This window comes from Myodes glareolus, chromosome 19, assembly GCF_982192425.1.
Source record: "Myodes glareolus chromosome 19, mMyoGla1.1, whole genome shotgun sequence".
Classification (NCBI taxonomy): Eukaryota; Metazoa; Chordata; class Mammalia; order Rodentia; family Cricetidae; genus Myodes; species Myodes glareolus.
In genome coordinates, this window is record NC_142044.1 from 19954432 (window position 1) to 19971074 (window position 16643).

At 40.0% G+C, this 16643-nt stretch overlaps 1 long non-coding RNA gene across 8 annotated transcripts in view; it reads left to right on the plus strand.

The window, feature by feature from the left end:
* The first annotated feature begins 404 nt into the window (after positions 1 to 404).
* The window catches only part of LOC125415025 (uncharacterized), a 38147-nt gene continuing 21908 nt past the window's right edge, over positions 405 to 16643 (plus strand). For 7 of the 8 annotated variants that reach the window (XR_015735595.1, XR_015735596.1, XR_015735592.1 and 4 more), the window contains exons 1-2: positions 405 to 518; positions 8060 to 8126. This is a non-coding gene — a long non-coding RNA (uncharacterized LOC125415025). The remainder of the gene's footprint in view (positions 519 to 8059; positions 8127 to 16643) is intronic. The other variant, XR_015735594.1, reaches the window with a different exon arrangement.

Consider the following 16643-nt stretch of genomic DNA (forward strand, 5'->3'; position numbering starts at 1 on the left):
GCCGTGTCCCTGTGCTTGCACCATCCAGAACAGACTATGAAGAAAGGTCAAAAAAAGAAAGACAGAGATGACTGTGCTCTAATTATGTTTCAGAGGAAAGAATCAATTCACATGGCAGACCCTCTACAGAACAGAGCGGCCGGCTCGAAGAGCCCTTTGTGCAAACCCGCTTTAGTCTCTCCGCAGATAAAGAAAGGAAGGAAACCAGAGTTTATTTTAAGGACCCTATCCTGTCTTCCATCACAATGTAAACAACCATCCCCTCTTCTGGCTAGACTAGGGGGTTTTCCTTGGCCTCTAGCAGACTCGAAAGCAAGTCACACTGAAAACTGCTGCTGGCAGAAGATAAGGAAGAAAGAGTGCCTGCATACGTTTATTTATTTTATCTGTGACTGCACCCGTCAGGGGGAGACTGTAAATGCCAAATACTTTATTCTAGACAGGCTGTCAGCTTCAAAGAGAGTTCTGTGAAGGGCCTGGAACCTTCTCTCCACCATTAGATGTCAACCCTGACCAAGGTAAGCTGAAGTTCCTCGGTGTCCATGAAATGAAACAGACACTCGTAGGTTGCAATTTTACTGGTAAGGCAGGTGCTGCTAGGAAGGTCCATTGCTTTTTAAGAGGGTCAAGCAGGGCTAAAGAGGAAACCTGAATGTGCAGTAGATAAGAACTGGAGTTTGGCTTAACCCCTTGCCCACAGTATTCCTGGACCCGGCGCTTAACTCACTGGGAGATATTTTAAGAAAGTGGCCTGTGTTTTCTGACTGTAAATAGGAGCGCAGCAGGTTGAACTGGGATACACCAAATATTTTTCCAACTGAGGGAGACCAGTGTAGAATTTAGATGCCAACGGGATGACTAAAGAGCCATTTGTCTCGTATTTACTCATTTAGGGGCGAAGAAAGTGGAAAGAAACAGCTGGTCGGGGTATTTGTGTTGGGAGGCAACAAGATACAGCCTGTCACAGGGAAGTATTTTAAACCCAAGGCAGATTACAGTCACGATCATTTATAGAGCCTTCAGGGTCTCCATCCCAAGCTTTTTTTAAAACCAATCAGTGCACACACAGAAAAGTATTTTAGCTAGACCTCATTGGTGAGGCTTTTGATTGTTGACTTTTTCTGAAACATTTAATCTCTGACCAACAGTACCTGTCTGTGCAGTAAGATAGGAGAGAAGATCTATGACAAGTTAGAGCTTCAGTTCTAAAATGAGTAGCAAAAAAGAAAACGAGGTTTGTCGTATTATCTCCTTATAATGAAGAACCCTTCTTCTGTCGGTAATAGTGTTTCTGTGAGGGACACAGAACCACTGAACACCCCTGATACTTCCCATAAGGTGGTGCTAACCAACTCACAAAAGCCTCCCAAGGACTCAATTCTTGAATGAATTTGTTTTTCCATTACTAATACTTCCAACACATCTTCCAAAGACAACTGTCCAGTCTCCCTCCACCAGAAAAATAACCCAACACACAGTTTCTGGAGCAGGGTCTTGGGGAGTGACATATTTATATTGCACTTAACGCTTTAGAAAACTCGAGTCAGAAATGGCATTCTAAAGAAAGTTCTGTGCTACCACAACATTTTAGAACCCAAAGAGTGTTTGTTAGTCCTCCAAGACTGGCATCCCTTCTTTAAGGTTCTTCAGCAATTAGTGAGTTGCCTGGCACATGGTAAGTGTGTAATTAATCATTCCCTCCCCTCTGGCTCTCAGGAACTTTATTCCAATAGTGATTCTCACTTTTCTTACTGAAGAGAGGGAAAGGCTTTGGTGTGGCTACTGAGAAGAATAGATAATGGGTGCTAATGAGGGTCTGGCGTTTATTGTTGTTGTCTGTTTCTCTCTGATCCCTCGGAGCCATCTTTACGGCAATGGTTATCATGAGCCATCCTATTCTGCTTGCTTCATTTTCAGTTTGCCTTATCTGTTTCTTTCGGCTTAATTACAATGTGGCAAAACATACTAGATAGCCTGGATTTCATAGAGTGGTGGGGGTAGGTTAGAGAATTAGGGTTGAAGGGTGGTTGTCTCCTTGTGTAGCACAGGATGGTCTCAAACTCAGAATCCTCCTAATTCAACTACCTTGCCCTTGCTTTTACCCTGATGCTTGTATCATACACACACACACACACACACACACACACACACACACACACACATAAACACCAGAGAGAGGGAAGAGAAGGAGAGAGAGAGAGAGAGAGAGAGAGAGAGAGAGAGAGAGAGAATCATTTACCACTCTTCTAGAACCTTCAATTAGTACTTTCCTCTCTTCCTCTGAGATTATATGATCTTATCATTCACTAAGTATTTGCATCTTAACGTGATTCTAAAAAGCTGGTGATGCTTAGAATCCCTCATGGTGACCTCTAGCACTGTTTCACAGAGACTTCTCCTAACAAACTTTTCATCTTACCACTTTGGAGAGAATGTAAGAAGATTGATCACGATTCCCACGAGCGTCTACGAGGACGCATATTCAAAGCGCCCGGTAGACATTTTTCACTAAACCCAGCTAGGCCTTTTATCCAGAAGATCTAATATTCCTAGAGGAAAAGAGATAATAATGCAATATGTATTACCATAAAAACTCACCATGCTTCTCAGTGAGGTTAAACTGTGCCAAACCAAATAGCATAATCAGTACCAGAGGGGATCAGACAGTAAGGGCATGAATGGAGCAACTGACATCAACTGTAACAAAAAAAAAAATAAGATGACCACAGAAGTACTAGAATGATGGGAAAATTGGGATTGCAACTTGATAAGATTGTAACGAGATATCACACATTTATGAGTTCTAAAAACCATATACTCTGGCATCAGATGGTTTTTCTTATTGCTTCCACTGTGACTGTCCTTTTTTTTTTTTAATTTTTATTTTTGGTTTTTCGAGACAGGGTTTCTCTGTAGCTTCGGGGCCTGTCCTGGAACTAGCTCTTGCAGACCAGGCCGGCCTCGAACTTACAGAGATCCATCTGCCTCTGCTTCCTGAGTGCTGGGATTAAAGGCGTGCACCACCACCACCTGGCTGGGACTGTCCTTAGGATCATATCTTGCTCCTGGTATTTCTGATGCTAGAGTACAGTGCACCTCTTTTGCTTTCTACCCTAATAATATATTAGATTTCTGGATAAAAGACTCAGAGAGGGGATCACAAGAAAGTGGTTAGAAGGAGGCTCCATACAACAGCTTTCAACCCAAAGATAAAGTTAATCATTAAAGATGATTAGAAATGACCGTGGGCAACTCTAAATTTCATCAGCTTTTTCCAATAGCTTCTAAGAGGCAACTTTTGTAGTGACCAATGAAAGCAGGTGATTACATTTCAGAGGATGGTTGAGGTCAAAAATTGACATCCTTAGGTAAGTCTAAAGGTTCTGTGTGTGTTGGCTATGGGAAAACTAAACAAAGATATTACAAGTAAATCATACAAATCAGATTTAATTAAGTAAAAATTAAAATTGAAAACTTATTTCCAATTTTCCACGGATCTGGCCAGCAGTTCTCAGCCTGTTGTTCACGACCCCTTGGGCAGAACTCTGTCTCCAGAAATATTTGAATTACAGTTCACAACAGTAGCAAAATTTCAGTTATGAAGTAGCAATGAAATTTATTTTATGGTTGGTGGTCATACAACATGAGGAACTCTATTAGAGGGTCGCAATGTCAGGAAAGTTGAGGACCACTGATCTAACCTGTCTAGACTGACTTAGGTGTAAATCCCTGGGAGAGGCTTATCCTCATTCCCCTGTTCCAGGTGAATTTTCTCTCTTTTTTCCCAACCCTGAATGAGATATCCTGTCTTGGCTATCTTTAACCGGAGCAATTTCAGCTCCGAGGGAACATAACTTCCCCTTTACAGACTAGCTTTAATTTAATTTGAGATTTCAGTGGTGCCCTGCTTATCTGTGCCGATCTCTCACCCCTGGACAATCAAAGCCTTCATATTTAAAATCTGTAACATTTGGGAAAATTCCATATTTTAACTTTCTCCATCTAAGTGCAGGAATGGTAGCCTTCTGCCTATAAAACTGTGGCAAAGACTGCCTGAATCAGTACTTGCAGGGGCTTTCTGAATGCTGTTTAGCCTAAAATACAGCCTGCAAAACATTAGCAGCCTGGGGATTACCCTGTTCCTTCTTTCTTTTAGCTGTTTTCTTGCTACTGTGCAGTTAGTGTAAACTGAGAAGATGATTAGCTATCTCTTTGTGAGTTCCCTGCCCGCCTGGGTCTTAATTTTATCTCCAGACCTCTTCAGAAACAGAAGAAAAAACCCTGCCTTGCCTCAGGAGCCACTTTATCTTGGTCACCTTATCTCTTCATTCCTAGAGATCCAGGAGAATCCTACAGGCACACCCCAACACACACACACCCCTCCGGAACCTCCCTGGAGACATTTGCTCTCCAGGGAAGCAAACATTATTCAAATCCCAAACTCTTAACTTCAGTCCTTCCCTAATCCCTCCAAGCTGTCTCTGGCTACATCACTGATTTCTGCACGCTGTTATTTTATTGTTATTTTCCTCCTTTTATGCAGTTGTGTTTTTCTCTTTTCCCCAGCTGGCCTGTAATAGATCTGATGATAATGCCCAGTTCTTATAAAGCACCTAACAATGAAGTACTGAGTTAGGCACACATTTTCTTTGTATAGTTTTTTTTAGTGCCAAATTAAACTTCAATAGAATATGAATATACATATGCAAGGGAAGTTGGGGATTTCATGAAAAAAGTGAAAACATATAGCAAATATAAAAATGGAACAAAATACATAAAACATAGATAACTTAGATGATCTAAGCTGTGAAGTGAAGCAACCATCAATGTATGTCTCAATGCGCTGCTGCTCAAAACAACTGCGGAGCTCTAGCAGGTTCAAAGCTCACCATGTTCATGGTTTGCTCTGAAGCCCAGCCTCTTCCTTGAAATAGCCTTTATAGTGTCTACTCTTCCTAAGAGTGTAGTTCCTTGAAACTGTTTTGTAAAAATAAAAAGATTACATAAGAAAGAAAGTAGCATTCTACCGTGTTTGCCTCTATTCTGCTTTAAATATGAATTGCAATATTGATATTTCTGGTGCTTATCAGAGGTGTTAAAACCACATATACCCTCATAGGCTTAGGTATTCATACGTGTCGTGCTTAGGTTAGTGACAAGCATTGCATTCGTATCAACTGTCATTACTCTCCCATGCCTCTGTCTTCGAATATTTAGGTTATTTCTGTCTTTCCAATTGGAAAGAATTCTGTGAAAAATGAGGTTTTCCACAAGTATGTTTCTCAACGTTCTTAACATTTCCTCAACACAGATTCCAATCGCAAGCTCCCTGAGCTCAGGTTATGAGTATTTATGCAAAATTCTCAGTCAACGTCCCCCTATTCAGATTGCATTTATAGAAGACTTCACAGGCCACACACTTTTAGACAGTATTTTTTAAAAATCTTTTCAAAATGGGCAATTGAAAATGAGATTATTACTATTGCTATTTTAATTGCTTAAGCACGGAGGTAGTGAGTACTTTCAAAAGTATGACTGTGCACATTTTCGCTGTGGAAGGTTTATGCCAAATTTTACTCTTTTTTATGATAATGAAAATACTTTTAACAACACAGAGCTACTTGCTTTTTGCCACATTATTTCGAGCACATCGTCTCTCAACATGACTGTTGTCTTTAATTTTATTTGAGATGTATAGAAAATAGAAAGCACGTGGCATGTATGATGAATTTCTTCTGTAAGTGTGAGTTTGATGACTCGTGAGTTTGATGACAGCCTGAACTCATGGAACCACAATCCGGTCCCCACAAAAGCTTTTAGCACCGCTGTCCTGTCAGTTTTTCCTCCTTCCAGTCCCCAGGAGCTATGACTTTTGTTTTGTTTCATTGAATATTACAATCATCTCTTCTAGAATTCTGTATAAATGGAATCAGTGTGTTAGAACTAAGTATGGAATCATAGTGTATGGTTCTTTATATCTGTCTTTGTGAGGACTATCAATCTGTTTGTGATTTCTGGCTGTTGCTCTGTTTGTTTTTTAAATTTTTTAATGAACACATAATTATGTCACTTCTAATTTTTCTTTCTATCCTTTCCTATTTCTAGCCCCTACTATATCCCCTTCCTCGAACTTCTCCCATGTACTCCTCTTCCACTGCCAAATCAATAACCTCTTTTTCTTTTATTATTATTGCTGTGCACACACACACTCACAAATAAGATAGAAACTAAACAGATAAGATAGAAAATAAATAGAAACTGCTGAGTCCTTGTCCGTTAGTTGTGTGTATATGGTTTCAGGGATGACCACTTTGTAGTGGACAATCCATCAGGGGACTCGTCATTGGGTGAAGCTGATTCTCTCTCTCTTAGCAGTCGTTGGCTGCCTGTAGTCTAAGGATGGGACCCTGTGAGACTTTCTTCCTTCCACGTCAGGGTGTCTAATGAGACTGTCATTTTTCAGGTCTTGCTGTGTAACCATTTTTAAGAGAAACAGTCTCACAGCACATTTCCTGGATTTCCTGCTCCTCTGGCTCTTACACTCTTTCTGCTCCCTCTTCCACAATCTTGCCTGAGCTGGATGCAGGAGCTAAAGTGCAGCTGTAACTGCTGGAGCTGGGCCTTCCACAGTCCATTGACCTTTGCATTGTGTCCAGTTATAGTCTTTTTATTTTTTTTTTTGTAATTTTATTAAATTATAAAAAGTTTCCATTTACGCCCCTCCTTCCAACGCCCTCCCACTCCCCCCTCCCTCTCCTCCTCCCTCTTTGTCCCCTAGGGAAGTCAGGGTCTCCTGCCCTGTGGGAAGTCCAAGCTCCTCCCCCCTCACTCCAGGTCCAGGAAGGTGAGCATCCAAACAGACTGGATCCCAAAAATCCAGTATATGCAGAGGAAACCAGTCCCAGTGTCATTGTCAATGGCTTCTCGGAAAGACTGCAGGCCAGCCACATTCAGAAAATCCGGCCACATTCAGAGAATCTGGTTGGATCACATGCTCGTTCAGTCACGGTCCATCTGGCCTTGGTAAACTCTCATTAGATCCGACCCCTTGTATCAGTGGGTGATAGTATCCCTCGCAGTCCTTCGTCATTTTCTTCCTCCTTTTGCTCCTCGTTTGGATCTTGGGGGGCTCAGTTCGGTGCTCCAACGCGGGCCTCCATATGTATCGTCATCCAACGCCAGATGAGGGATCTATGGTGATAAGCAAAATATTCATCAGTATGGTCACGGGCCAAGGCCGGTTCAGGCACCCCCTCCTCTGTCCAGAGAACAATCTGGGGATCTCTCCTTGGACCTGGGATCCCATATATAATCAAGTTTCCTGTAAACTCTAATATGACTCCCTTAGTTGAAATATATTCTTCCCTGATCCCACATTCATCCTAGTTAAGCAATTCTGCTGCCCTAGCAAAGTGACAGTAATAGATTCTCTCCTAAGGTCAATTACCTCATTCTCCCTGTGTGATTGCTCGTTTTCTAGTATCAGGCGTGATTTCTTTCCTGTGGAGTGGGCCTTAAGTACAATTAGATCACTATTGTTTACCACTAATCTGTGCATGCTACAATTGCACTTTTATGGGTCCCTGCCAGACTGGTCATTGCTATGGTTCATAGATATCATGCCAGGATATAACTACTAACTGTTTTCCTCTTTTGGCAGCTTCTGTAGTAATTTCTGGTAGTGTGGAATCTAGACCATAGGAAGCAATTATCAGCTTAGATTCAGCTTAAATAATCAGTCATGTGTTCTAAATATGTCTGTCTCAGACATAGGGGCCTAACTCTCAATATTTTTATCTCCATATAATATCTCTGAGACAAGGTAGAAATGATATACATGGCAAGACATGTGAAAATGTGCATTTTATATACGAGGGTGGGGTGCGTGTAACAACAGTAACTGAAGAAAAAGAGGCCATGAATGTGAGAGGAAATGAGTAGGGAGGGAGACATGGGAGAGCCTGGAGGGATGAGACATGGGAGTAGTTGGAGGGAGGAAAGGAAGGAGGGAAATGATGTAATTATATGCTGATGAAAATAAATTATTTATCATTAAAAGGTTATATTGGCCTGAAATGCTGTTTAGAAAATGAACCTTATCAAAAAGAAAATGAGAGAATTTGAGGGTAAGTGTTATTTCTCCCCTAATGTTGTGTCAACATTCTGTGGCAAAACACTTGAAAAGCAAATTTATAAAGAAGAAAAGATGATTTTGGCTAATGACTCCAAAGATTTCAAACCATGTCCTGCTTTTGAGGGAACTGCGAAGAGAGAGCTTTGTGACAGAACCACAGGGGTTTGGGGTTGTCCAACACAGAAGCTAGGAAAAAGAAAAAAGGGAAAGAGGCAGAGTGGAGTGAGAAGACTGGGGAAAGGATAGGGAAAGACAAAGAGACAGGCAGATCCAAAGGAGATAGAGAGAGAGACAGAGAGATCATCAGAATCCCACTATCTCTTTCCAGGGAGTCCTTCCTATGACGTAACTTTCTCCTGCTTGACTCTGCCTCCTATAGGCTCCGTCATCTTCCAATAGTTTCACAGTCTGGTGACCACTGTTTTAGCATGTGGGCCTTTGGAAGGCATTCGGATTTTCAGTTGTAGTAAGAGGACTGATTTAACTCACCCAGCATGATAGCTAGGTCTGGATTTTCTTTATGGAAAAATTTTTGTCTTTGTGCTCAATTTAAACATAAACATAGCTACAGGTATAAGAGAGAGAGAGAGAGAGAGAGAGAGAGAGAGAGAGAGAGAGAGAGAGAGTTGAATTGTCTTTGTATCTCATATCACAACACTAAGCGACCTATTGTCCAATGCCTATAGATAATCATTTTGGTAATTTCATGTTCAGTCAGTTTTCTACCTGCCTGGTGTAGGGAGCCAGTAATTCCACAATAATCAAGGAAGGAATTCAAACATTTTGAACATTTGAATGTGAGGTGTGCTCTTAGCTTTCAGACTGGCAATTGTGTTTGTTCAATTAACCATGTATTTACTATTCTATGCCTGTAATAAGATTCTGACTGTCTGGTAAACATTGTATGAGATTCTTAGTCTAGAGAGTGGGATAGACACACATAACTATAGGAACATTTAAAAAATATATGGAAATATTTTATATAGACATGTAGTTATATGGAACCCATATGTAGATTACACTAATAAGAACCCTTATGAAGGTTCCTGTGGACTGCATATATCTCTGCCAAGCTTTCTTTTATACTTCACAGTAAGAATTTCAGATTCTCTTTTTTCCTCTAGAATTCATCCTGACATTCACTCTCCTTATTTGTGTAGACTTTGTAAACATTTTGCTTTTTGTTAGCTGGTGTGAACAATTCTGTACCTGTCAATTATGTTTCAAATAAACGCTGATTGGTCATTAGCCAGGCAGGAAGTATAGACTGGAAAATCAGACAGGAAGTAGATGTGAGGCAATGAGAACAGGAGTATTCTGGGAAGAAGAAAACTCTTCCCCAGTCCTGCCTAGATCACCAAAGAAGCAGGATGTGATCTGCCTCACTGAAGAAGGTTCTGAGCCGTGTGGCTAACATAAATAAGAATAATGGGTTAACACAAGCTACAAGAGCTAATAAAAAGCCTGAGCTAATGGGCCAATCAGTTTATAAGTTATGAAAACCTCTGTGTAATTTTCTTTGGGACTTGCTGGCTGTGGGAACTGGTCAGGATAGAAACCCCAACAAGCAGGCCCTCATGTTACAGTTAGCATCTTGTATATGAATCATCAATGAACAGGGCATGAAGTGTTTGGTTTTTTTGGTGTGACTTCTAATTGGTGTTTGCTTTAGTAACTCAACTGCACAGAGAAGCAATCTCTCATTATCACATGAGAAGTAAGCCTTCTGCACAAGCAGTTTTTGCTCACTTTAGTTTCAGTGCATTTATGCAATGCAGAAGCATGAGTATTCATAATAGCCAGAACCTAGAAACAGCCTAAATGCCCCTGACTGAAGAATGGATAAGGAAAATGTGGTATATTTATACAATGGATTACTACACAGCAGAAAAACAATAATGACTTCTTGAAATTTGCAGTCAAATGGATGGATCTTAAAAAAAAAAACCTATTGAATGAGGTAACCCAGACCCAGAAATACAAATATAAAATATACTCACTCATAAGTGACTTTTAGACATTTAAAAAACAGACTACAGTCTGCAACCCCAGAGAACCTAGACAACAAAGAGGACCCCAAGAGAAACATACATATATCTACACAGGAAGGAGAAAAAGACAAGATCTCCTGAGTAAATTGGGAGCATGGGAATCAAGTAGAGTGTAGAGGAAAAAAGGGGAGGAAGGGAAGGAGAGGAGAAAAATGTATAGCTCAATAGAACTAAAAGAAATATGCAAAGACAGTATGTATATTAATTCTTGAAACAATCATTCTTTTTGAAAAAAATGGTCCTGAAAAACCAAGCACTGCTCACACCCAGAGATGTGAGCGTCTCTACAGCATCTCTACACTGTAACAGTTATTTATTTTCTGGGACATTTTCCTTTAGCCTAGTGTTCCATATTTGGATATCTTCTTAAAATTAACTTTATTATAGAAACTTGCAAGTAAAAAAACACCATGCACTAAAATTAACCAGACACGAAGTCTACATCTCAATGACCTTCTAGAGATAGAATAGCCATTCTGAAGTGGCAGAGCCCTGCAATATTTTTCTAGTACAATTTTGTTCATCCTTGAAGCATAAAATGTTGTTCCGAGTATATTTAGAAAGAGGACATGCAGTGGGAAAGAAGAACACAAGAGAGAAATGGGATAAATGTAATCAAAAACATTATATGCAAGGAAGAAAATGTCATAAGAAAGTGATCATTTGTATAATTAGTGTGTAAAACTAAATAAAAATTAACTTGTGTTATAATTTTCCTGTGCTGACTACATGAAATACATTTTAAAAGTAGATTCTGAAATGAATGTGATGTTCAGAGGATAAGGACTTCAACCTCAAATCATAAAAACTTGAGTTTTAACCTTGGTACATAGAGGGTTGAAGAGGAGAATCAGCTCCATCAAGTTGTCCTCTGAACTCCAGAGATATACCATTACCTCCCCGCCACACACACACAGATACACACACAGACACACACACACACACAGAGAGAGAGAGAGGGAGAGAGAGAGAGAGAGAGAGAGAGAGAGAGAGAGAGAGAGAGAGAGAGAGAGAGAGAAGGGAGAGGGAGAGAGAAAATGAAAGCATAAATAGATATAAAACCTACTTTTAAAAAGTAGGTTCTCCCTGTAAGGCTTCAGAATATTTCCCCTTTCTGCCTATTTGTTGAACCCATGGTTTCTGATGTTTGGACAATTGTTCTACTTTTCTTTATTTTTGCTAATTTTGAGAAAAAGTGAGATCTGGTCAGAAATGCTATTTGCAGACCATATCTGTGAAAATTGGCCCTGGCTTCTCACACTGTCAGATTGAGTTGGCAGTTGCTGCTCTTTCAGTCCTTTGTTCAGATTAATAGCTGGGGTAGAAGGGGAAAAGGATGGTAATTTGTTATGTTTTATAGCCACCTCGTATCCAAGCACGCATCCGTGTGTTTTCATTCTGCTGACCCTGATTATTGTTTAAATTCTGCTGTGTTATCTCCTAGCAATATCAGGGTTCTTCTCATCCATGCATTATTCTGTTCTCTACACAGTCTGATGTCTGAAGCCATAACTCTAGGTACTGTTAAGAGCTAGTGAGAGGAGTATGTTCTACATCTATACATCTATGGGTTTCATCTGGTAGGTTGAAGTTGGACGGAAACACAAGAAGAGAACATTCTGGCCCCCAAATATAGAACCTGACATTGAGTAACAGTAGTCTGTCTTCTCCTGTTCACAAGAATTTAAACATGATTGGAATTAGGTCTGGAGAGTGAGATTTCCACAATTTACACAAGAGGCATTAGATTACATTTAGATTAGATTTAGATTCTGATCTATTGTCTTGACAACGTAGAACTAGAAGGTATCTACTTTGTTTATACCACCAGACAGACAAAAGATCTGTTTGCTCTTCTCAAAGATGTCAATACCCCCGCCTTCAGCAACTTAAGTTATAAATTCTATGCTAGAACTAAGCTAAAGAGCTCAGTTTCTAATGTAAATATTAACTGATGATTCTCATAGCTGGCTCTACTTCAGTGTGTACACACTGCCATAAGGAGATATAGGGGTGGGGGTAAGCAAAACCGACAAGACGGTAGGTGTGGTCTGATTCACATGCAGACAAGGGAGTAGCCCTCCCCGGTCTGGACAGACACTGCAGTCCTGTTCATTCAGCCCCAGATCAAATTATCCTCTTGGCAGCCTCACACTGGTGAGTCATGCTGGGCTGGTTGTCAACTGCTCTTGGTAATCCTGCTCACATGAGCAGCTGTTTAACTACATCTCCCCCATTCTGGCTAGGTGCAGTGCTGCTTAGAGTCTGAAATGAGTTTGCAGAGCCCGAAATTTGTGTCACTTACCAGCATGGAGAATCAACACGCAGACTAACGACCATGGCATAGAGCGGAAGCCATCCTAAACTGCTATTAATCTGTCCTGTAAAGCTGCAAGTCTGTATAAATTAGAAAGGAGTTAGACATAATGGCCATTTCCTCAACCCGTCATGTCTAGAATCAACAGTATTCTTTGTCTTCCTGATGAAATAAGAGACCACCCACATAGTTCATATCCATATTCTCCCTACAGAGGCCTTGTAGAGAAACTGAAGGATTCAAGCACAGGACATCGGGAAAACTGCAGACTTCTGGGATAGTCACACAGTCTTCCTCAAACTTTGGAACTAAGTTTGTATGTGCACTGAGAAAGTAGCCCACTCCACACTGACTTAAACACACAGAGAGGAAGCTAACATTTGCTCAGCAATTCTCTGCTTAGAGGTAGGCAATTTGTGACTACTATTTTATTTCATCATTATGACAGCTTTGTAAACTACACACACACACACACACACACACACACACACACACACACAGAGAGAGAGAGAGAGAGAGAGAGAGACAGAGACAGAGACAGAGAGACAGAGAGACAGAGAGACAGAAAGACAGACACACATTCTGTTTTTTAGGCAGAACTGATGCAGTGGAACAGGGGGTCATGAATAAATGCTATGTCAGACTGCACAGAAAATGACCCAGGACTCAATTTGATTTTCACTTTGTCTGGATTTAAGAGCTAATGAATTAGTGCAAAGTGATTGTGTGAACTCCTCTTAGTGCTTAGAAAGCAGCCAACTGGAGGAGATAAGGTCTGGAGTGGGAACAGTAGTCTGACTCCTAGCAGGAAGAAAGATAGTGATAGCACACTTACTTTGGACTTTAGAATGATGCCAACTGGGTATTCAAACTCGTGTTATGTACTCAAAATTCATTGCATACTTTATCATTTAGTCCATCCAACTTGTGGATTTTGATTATCCTGTAGCAATTTACTATGTTCCAGAGGAAGTGGGAAGAGAAAGACTATGAGACATGGTATAGAGAAAGAGCTAAGAAACATGCTCTTTTGATATAATACAGAAAACACTCTCTTCTCATAAAACATGGCTGTCATACTCAGCTCACTCCAGCTCTGGCACCTGCAGAAGACTTGCATGAGATGTAACTGACGTATCAGTCAGCATTCCAACAGACAGCACAGTTTGAACTCAGTGGATTTTTCATGAAATAATAAAATGAAAGAAATTAAGGGACAAAAAGGTGGGGATATATTGAGGGTGTGTGTGGGAGTGACATGGGAGTTGGAGATAGATATAATCAAGGCGCATTGTAAGGAAAACTGACTATATGATCACAAATTAAATTGCACAGGAAAAAAGACTTACTATGCACTTTTTAAGTTAATTGCGTTCTTTGACAATTTCATATGTGTATATAACACATTTTTCCTATCTTTGTCAGAAAATATGGCTCAAAATTTCTTTCATATTTATGAGCTTTTGTTTTGTGACACAGTGAGCTTAATCAAGCCATTTGTCTGATGGTGGGTTTGGAACTACCCACTGAAGTCTGATGGACTCAAGGATGGAAACATAAAAAAATAGAGTGATTCTCCTGGAATCTGTTAGTTGATTCTTAACTGAGTGTTGGCAGGGACAGGCTTGATACCAATAACTGCAACTGCTGTGAGCTCATAATAGCAAATTATTTCAAAGATATTCATGGCCCTTCTCACTATCTTTACACTTTTACATTCTTTCAACATCTTCCACAATGTTTCTGAGCCTTAGAAAGAGAGGTATAAAAGTCTTGTGTAGGGCTGAGTCCTTAATTGTCACTTAGTCTTAGCATCATTGGTATTTATGAGTCTGTGTCCACCACTATTCATTACAGAGACTTTTCTGATTAAGGCTAAAAGAAATTTTTGTGTGCGAACACAAGTATAACGATTTAGAAGATAATTTGTTGCCTTGTCTATTAAGTTGAGTAAGAGCAGTAAGTTCCCTTATAGGGTCTATGTCTCCCTTAGGGATAGGTTTTGTTAGTTAGTTAGTTTGTTTGTTTTTTCTTTCTGGATTTACAGTGCTAGGCATGAATCACCTCCAGTGTTATAAGAGGAGCAGGCCCTTTGTTTGTCCCAGCGGCCCGGCTAATTTATACCAGAAATAATCACAGAGGAATTGTATTAGTTAAATTACTGCCTAGCCCATTATATCTAGCCTCTTATTTGCTAACTCTCACATATTAGTTTAACCCATTTTCATTAATGTGTGTCGCCACTTGACTGTGGCTTATCAGCCTGAGTCTAACTAGTGTCCATCTCGGGCAGGAGAACCATGATGTCTGCCTGACTCTGCTCTTCTTCCCAGCATTCTGTTCTGTCTACTCAGCCTATCTAAGTTCTACCCTATCAAAAGGCCAAGGCAGTTTCTTTATTCAACCAATGAAAGCAACACATAGACAGAACCACCTCCTACACTACTCCAGTGGGGCTGGATCAGCCGGAGAATGAGTGATTGGTTACCCCTATTGGTTACCAACATTCAGCTATTACACAGATGGGCACATATTGCCTGGTAGGTAGGTATGTTCATAGACTTCACACCTGGTTCAGACTGTTTCTTTCCCCCTAGCAACTTGTGTATGTATGTCTGGGACCATGAAAGTTATTTGGCAAGAGGCTGGTGCTCAAAATCCCATGTGTTCTCATCCATTTCAATCTCAACTTCGTGTTATGTTCATATGTTATGGTAACATGATTTGGATAGAACCCAATGTGCAAGAAAACATTCCTTCAATTTAACCAAAAAGTGCAATATGCAATCCTGATTGCTGATTTAGTGAATTTAGTAATGGTATATTCTAGAAATTCCTTAGAAAGAATTATGGAGCACAGAGTGTTCACATGATGTGACCCTTGAAGTATGGATTATTGAAAGTCATTAGCTTTCATGACATCACAAGAGAAAAAAGGTGAAGATTATTCTGGGAAGAGGGGAACCAGGGATAAATGAGTCATGGGAAATTATTGCTAAGAATAGCATAGTGTTGGCTGCTGCAAATTTATAATACATAAATGATCTTACCAGGAATCAGATCTATAAATGCCATCCAATATTTCTATTCAATTCTATGGTTGACTAGAACTCAAATTCTTGGACACAGTGAGGAGGGAAGTATCTGTGAAAACAAGCAGGAAGGAACATTGGTCTGGTGATTAGTTTAACCAGTCAGTGCAACAGAAATGAACTAATTTGACTAAATAAATTAATAAATTAAAGCTTCCATGATACTTAAGGTATAGAGACCAAGTGTCTTTGTGCTTTATTCTTCCTAGTTGTACAATAGATTCATTAGCCTTTTAAACACAAGCTCATAAGGTGTTTTGGAGAGAGAAGATGTGAGATACGTGTGACAATACTTTGAAATCTCAAATGATTTGTAGTCATTCTCATAACTGACTTAGTTCTCATAACTCTCAGTTGCTGGGTAGTTGCACTCCTATAACTGTGCAGAGGTAAGGACTAAAACAAATACATAAAAACTCAGAATAAATTTTAATGAAGGGCTTAGACCAGGGAAAATGTGAAGTTATTTTTGCAAGACTATGTTCCTGTGATTAAAAGTTTTTACCAGCCATATGCTAATTGCTATATATTTTCAAAGTGAGTAAATTGTGTCCTACTTCCTTACTACCAAGAAAATATATGTCCAAGTCATGCATACCAAAGAGAATTTCCCAATGAATAGGCATATAAAGATGGAAAAGAAAGGGTAAATACAAGAGAGGATACAGAAAGACTGAAACTTCTATGATAACATTTACCAGCATTTTTATCAGACTATGACATGTGGCAGTAACAAAGCAATGATGCAGGAGAAGGAAAACTTCTTTGAAAGTCTGCAAGATGGACAAATTTACATTGTCAGTAATTGACAGAGCCAATTTAAGCCTTTGTCAGAGTCTGAACTCATCCTTGTTCACTTGCCCCAGCCCTGTCTTGCTGTTGCTGTTGAGCGACCTCGAAAATTAACCTTATAAGAAAGATCATTTGTAATAAAACCAAACTCAGAAACCTAAACTTTGTCCAGCTATTAGAAACCAGCTGGTCAGCTGTGCCCTCTTCTAACAGATGTGAAAACTGAGCCCCAGAGGGAAGATGCTTTGTCCAGCATC